Here is a 6,000-nt window from a genome sequence, read left to right as displayed (position 1 = left end):
CCAGGGCCTCCTACTCCTCTTCCTAGTCTGATTATAGCCAGTTTGCGCTGTTCTGTGAAGGGAGGAGTAGACAGCGTTGTACAAGATCTTCAGCTTCTTGCCAATTTCTCGCATGGAATAGCCTTAATTTCTCAGAACAATAGACTGACGAGTTTCAGAAGAAAGGTCTTTGTTTCTATCCATTTTGAGCCTGTAATCGAACGCACAAATACTGATGCTCCAGATACTCAACTAGTCTAAAGAAGGCCAGTTTTATTGCTTCTTTAATCAGAACACCAGTTTTCAGCTGTGCTAACATAACTGCAAAAGTGTTTTGAAATGATCAATTAGCCTTTTAAAATAATAAACTTGGATTAGCTAACACAACGTGCCATTGGAACACAGGAGCGATGGTTGCTGATAATGGGCCTCTGTACACCTATGTAGATATTCCATTAAAAATCGACCGTTTCCAGCTGCAATAGTCATTGACAACATTAACAATGTCTACACTGTATTTCTGATCAATTTGATGTTATTTTAATGGACAAAAAAATTGCTTTTCTTTCAAAAACATGGACATTTTTAAGTGACCCCAAACTGTAGTGTACATTTTAAGTATGGGTGGTCCATGGGAATTGAACACACTATCCTGATGTAGCAAGTGCCATTCTATACCAACTGAGCTACAGAAGACCACTGATTCAAAGAAATAAAGAAACAAACAAACAGAATATTATCTTACAAGTTGTTATAGCAACCCATAGGACTCTTTAGTAGGCCTGCAGTGAGGACAGTTTTGAAGGCAATGCATATATTTACTCTGCTGTCAAGGCCAATTTAACAAGCTAGACCAATATCAAATCCTCAGGCCTCATATATCTCTCAGTTTCTCCTCTCTGCTTGCAAGAGGAGAGTAGAAAAAAAACAACAAAGAGAAATAATATGAAAAGCACAGAAGCCAAACAAGAGTCAGTACTGAATAATAGATTGTGTTTGTCTTTGCAGTTGTATGTGAAGACCGAGGGTTGGACAGAGCTCATGCCCATGAGCTGACCAGACAGGTCCAGTCGATTGCGTCTGGGACTGACCAGGAGCAATGGGGAGGGGTTGGTGGAATGGAGGACTGGGGCAACAGTGAATCCAGAAGGTTTAATTTATCCCTGTGATACTATATTGTGTGTTTTCATTTAGCTGCTCAAGTGACCAGAGGCTTCTTCACTGGGGCACAAAACACTGAATATTGTATACATTAGCCTCCACGAGTATACCGTTCGTCTGTCTCGACATCTAGCTTGAGATTTTAATGGCTCACGAGAATAGCATACCAAGGTGGTTTAACATGATGGTTAAAATTGTCTTGATACTGATCACATGCTTTTTTCTAATTGCTCAACTGTATGGTTTAGTCAAAAAAGGAAAGTATGTTATGAGGCATGGTTGCATTAATAGATAATAGAAACACCTACCTAAGGGAATCGTATGTGTATGCAGTCATGTAGTATGAAAAGATACCCACTGACGGCTATGGAGTGAGACAAGGTTGTTGCTGAGGGGCCTAAGTAACACACAGTAAGCTGTGTTCTAAGAGAAAAACAATGTACATTTACCTTTATTGTGAGTGTGCCAGTAATGAGGCATATTGTTCTGGGGAAAATGGCAACTTCTCCTGAGGCGCCATGTCTACTGAATGTGGCCCTGATCCTTGATAAAACAGAGGGCGCACCAATCAATCTCTCTAGGTTGCCCACAGCCAGAGAATGCCACGACACCACATGTTTGCCTTGCATCATAGTAACAAGTTAACACACAGACAGCAGAGTAACCATCCTCAAGCAGCCTCCAGCTTTCCTTTAATCAATTCCCAAAGGCATGGGGAACTATCGAAGTCAACTATCAAAGAGTTAATGGAGGCGTGGAAAAAAGTCAATACCTCTCGTTATACCTTACAGAGGTGAAGGAACCCCATATGCACGCACACATATGCACGCACACACACACACACATGCACACACACGGACACATAGGCTTTGGAAAAATGAAATCCTGGACTATTATAGAAAACATTATTGCTGCCTTGTATGAAGATGTGAAATTGGTGTTTTTAATTTATGACCCATCAAATGAGTGGAGATTTTTGAGTGAAGAAATCAATTAAAATGACTTAGAATAATGTATCCAAATGTCCACTAGATGTCCCTTGTGCACCATGTAACACAGTGGGCTATATCTCTCCAAAGTGGGACTCAAATTAATAAAATGTTTTGTTTTGATAGGCTTAAAGTAACTGTTCAGTTAAAATATTTTGTTTAAAAGCTCATAATCTGTCAACCCTCATTCTACTAATTTATTTTATATTATCAACTAGGGTCATTTTGACCCCAAGAAAAAACTATGGGAAAACCAACAATTATAGACAAATCCAAACTTAATTCTTATCAAAACGTCATTTGACATGTAAATAATGTTATCAAAAAAATAACAAAAACAGAGTGTTGTTTTAGCAAATATACAGTCAACTTGCATATTCTGTCAAATTAAAATAGAAACGTTTTCCTTCAATAATGTGCAGCTTTTTTCCAAAGTAGGACCCACGCTAGTACTAAAGAGCGGAAATTATTATTATTGTTTTATTTTTATTGTCACATACACCAGATAGATGCAGTGAAATGTACCATCATTTGATTGTAGTATCATTTCGTTTTTAGAATGTTTAAGTAAATATTAATTTTACCTTATTTATGTGGTACAAACACTGTCATTTAAAGGGGCGGTACACTAAAGTTTGAAATATACTTAATTTTATTGGCATTCATCCTGAAAGAGAATTACCAAAAATATGGATTTGTTTTCTTTATTTAGTTACCCTAAAACCAACATTAGCGTTGCTGCTAGTGAAACAATGGGAGTGGTAGGGCCTATGTCAAGAGGCTTCAAAATGCATGCGCAAATCTTCAAAGTTACTTCAAAGCAAATGTTATAGCAACCCAAATACCATATCAACTTGCACATATAGAATATTGGAGGATATTATAGGAAATCTGGTATTTAAATAACATTTTCCATATAATAACAATTTTTCTTTATTTTTACTATTTTCTACATTGTAGAATAATAGTGAAGACATCAAAACTATGAAATAACACATATGGAATCATGTAGTAATCAAAAAGGTGTTAAACAATTCAAAATATATTTCAGATTTTAGATTCTTCAAAGTAGCCACCCTTTGCCTTGATATAAGCTATGCACAATCTTGGCATTCTCTCAACCAGCTTCATGAGGAATGTTTTTCCAACAGTTTTGAAGGAGTTCCCACATATGCTGTGCACGTGGCTGCTTATCCTTCCCCCCTCGGTCTGACTCATCCCAAGCCATCTCAATTGGGTTGAGGTGGGGTGATTGTGGAGGCCAGGTCATCTGATGCAGCACTCCATGGCTCTCCTTCTTGGTAAAATAGCTCTTACACAGCCTGGATGTGTTTTGGGTCATTGTCCTGTTGGAAACGAAATGATAGTCCTACTAAGCGCAAACCAGATGGGATGTCGTATCGCTGCAGAATGCTGTGGTAGCCATGCTGGTTAAGTGTGCCTTGAATTCTAAATATATCCCCAACAGTGTCACCAGCAAACCACCCCGGCAAAATCACACTTCCTCCTCCATGCTTTACTGTGGGAACCACACATGCGGAGAGCATCCGTTCACCTACTCTGCATCTCACAAAGACACGGCGGTTGGAACCAAACATCTCAAATATGGACTCATCAGACCAAAGGACAGGTTTCCACCAGTCTAATGTTCATTGCTTGTGTTTCTTGGCCCAAGCAAGTCTCTTCTTATTATTGGTGTCCTTTAGTAGTGGTTTCTTTGCAGAAATTTGACAATGGAGGCCTGATTCACACAGTCTCCTCTGAACAGTTGATTTTGAGATGTGTCTGTTACTTGAACTCTGTGAAGCATTTATTTGGGCTGTAATCTAAGGAGCAGTTAACGCTAATGAACTTATCCTCTGCAGCAGCGGTAACTCTGGGTCATCCTATCCTGTGGCGCTCCTCATGAGAACCAGTTTCATCATAGCGCTTGATGGTTTTTGCGACTGCACTTGAAGAAACTTTCAAAGTTCTTGAAATTTTCCGCATTGTCTGACCTTCATTTCTTAAAGTCATGATGGACTGTCATTTCCCTTTGCTTATTTCAGCTGTTCTTGCCATAATATGGACTTGGTCTTTTACCAAATAGGGCTATCTTCTGTATACCAACCCTACCTTGTCACAACACACCTGATTGGCTCAAACTTAATAAGAAGGAAATACATTCTACAAATTAACTTTTATCTCACTACATCCCCATATGCCATGTCTTGAAATACGCAGACATACAGATTAAAAGTTTGCATTGTAATACTTCTGGCAGCCAACTTTCTAGCTCCACCCATAACTATTGGACATTATTGAGTCATTGTTAGTTTACACTTAAAACATTACTCTGCCATTGTGCTGTAGAATTTGTGAATTTTGTGTCTTCTGTAATACATTTTGTACATTAGTTTACACTGGATTTAGCGTACATTTTCATTAACTGTACTTTCGTTAGTTAAGCTCCAACATTTCCTCCATCTTGTACCAACATTAGTTATTTTTAAGACTTGGTTCCAATAGTTTATATTCTAAGAGATTGTTGGATATGATCACTGCAAGGTTTTGTATATCTTACCTATCATATGAACATGCTTCTGTGGCGCAAATAAGATTCCCTAAAGTTTGCTCTGATGTCCATAAGATTTCATATTGAAATGTTATGATATTTAACTTTTATGTTGCATGTATTTGAAAATATCTACATTGGTCAGTCCAAAATTGCTTACTAATTCTGTCATGGAAATAAAAGTATTTCCTGTTACCAAGTCATTTACGATTTCCATGCCTTAATTTTCCAAGGATTGTTCCATAGGGTTGTTTTAGGGAGTGATATTGGTTCCTGTAGAATACACTAGTATGGTGTTTAGTATATACAAAAGTATATACTATACATACAAAAGTATGTGGACACACGTTCAAATTAGTAGATTTGGCTATTTCAGCCACACCCGTTGCTGACAGGTGTATAAAATCAAGCAAACAACCATGCAATCTCCATAGACAAACATTGGCAGTAGAATGGCCTTACTGAAGACCTCAGTGACTTTCAACATGGCACCATCATGTCACATCCTCATCTGTTTCACCTGTCTTGTGCTTGTCTCCACCCCCCACCAGGTGTCTCCCATTTCCCCCTGTGTACTTATACCTGCATTTTCTGTTGATCAGTGCCCAGTTTGTCTTGTCAAGTCTTACCAGTGTGTTTTCCAGTATATCTAGGTTCTGTTTTCTAGTCCTCCCGATTCTGACCATTCTACCTGCCCTGAGCCTGCCTGCCGTACTGTCCCATATTGACGCTGTCTTGGATTACCGACCCCTGCCTGCCTCCTGTTTTGTAATAAAGAACTGAGAATCGAACTAAACAACTCCGAATCGAACTGTCTGCCTCCTGTCTCTGCATCTGGGTCTTATCCTGAGTTGCAACAAATTTGCAACCTTTGCAACAAATCAATTCATCAAATTTCTGCCCTGCTAGAGCTGCCACGATCAACTGTTATTGTGCAGTGGAAACGTCTAGGAGCAACAACGGCTCAGCCACGAAGTGGTAGGCCACACAAGCTTACAGAATGGGACCGTCAAGTGCTGAAGCGCGTAGCGTGTAAAAATCGTCTGTCCTCAGTTGCGGCATGATGTGAACAGTACGAACCTGTCACTACCAAAGTCTAATGGTTTTAAATGACTGTTTTGTATTGTCTGGAAACTCACTTGTAGAATTTGCTTGCAGTAGGTCTCTTAAAAAAGAGAAGCCGTGCAAGGTTATTAAACAGAGGTGCCTAGTTATTCTTCTTTTGTTGATATCAGGTAACGTGCAACCTAACCCTGGCCCTGATATGCAATGTCTCCAAACCGACTCCGAATTTAAATCTTGCTCTGGTTTTGGTAT

The sequence above is a fragment of the Salvelinus fontinalis genome, chromosome 1, assembly GCF_029448725.1.
Source record: "Salvelinus fontinalis isolate EN_2023a chromosome 1, ASM2944872v1, whole genome shotgun sequence".
NCBI classification, from domain to species: domain Eukaryota; kingdom Metazoa; phylum Chordata; class Actinopteri; order Salmoniformes; family Salmonidae; genus Salvelinus; species Salvelinus fontinalis.
Note: the sequence above shows the minus strand (reverse complement) of the source record.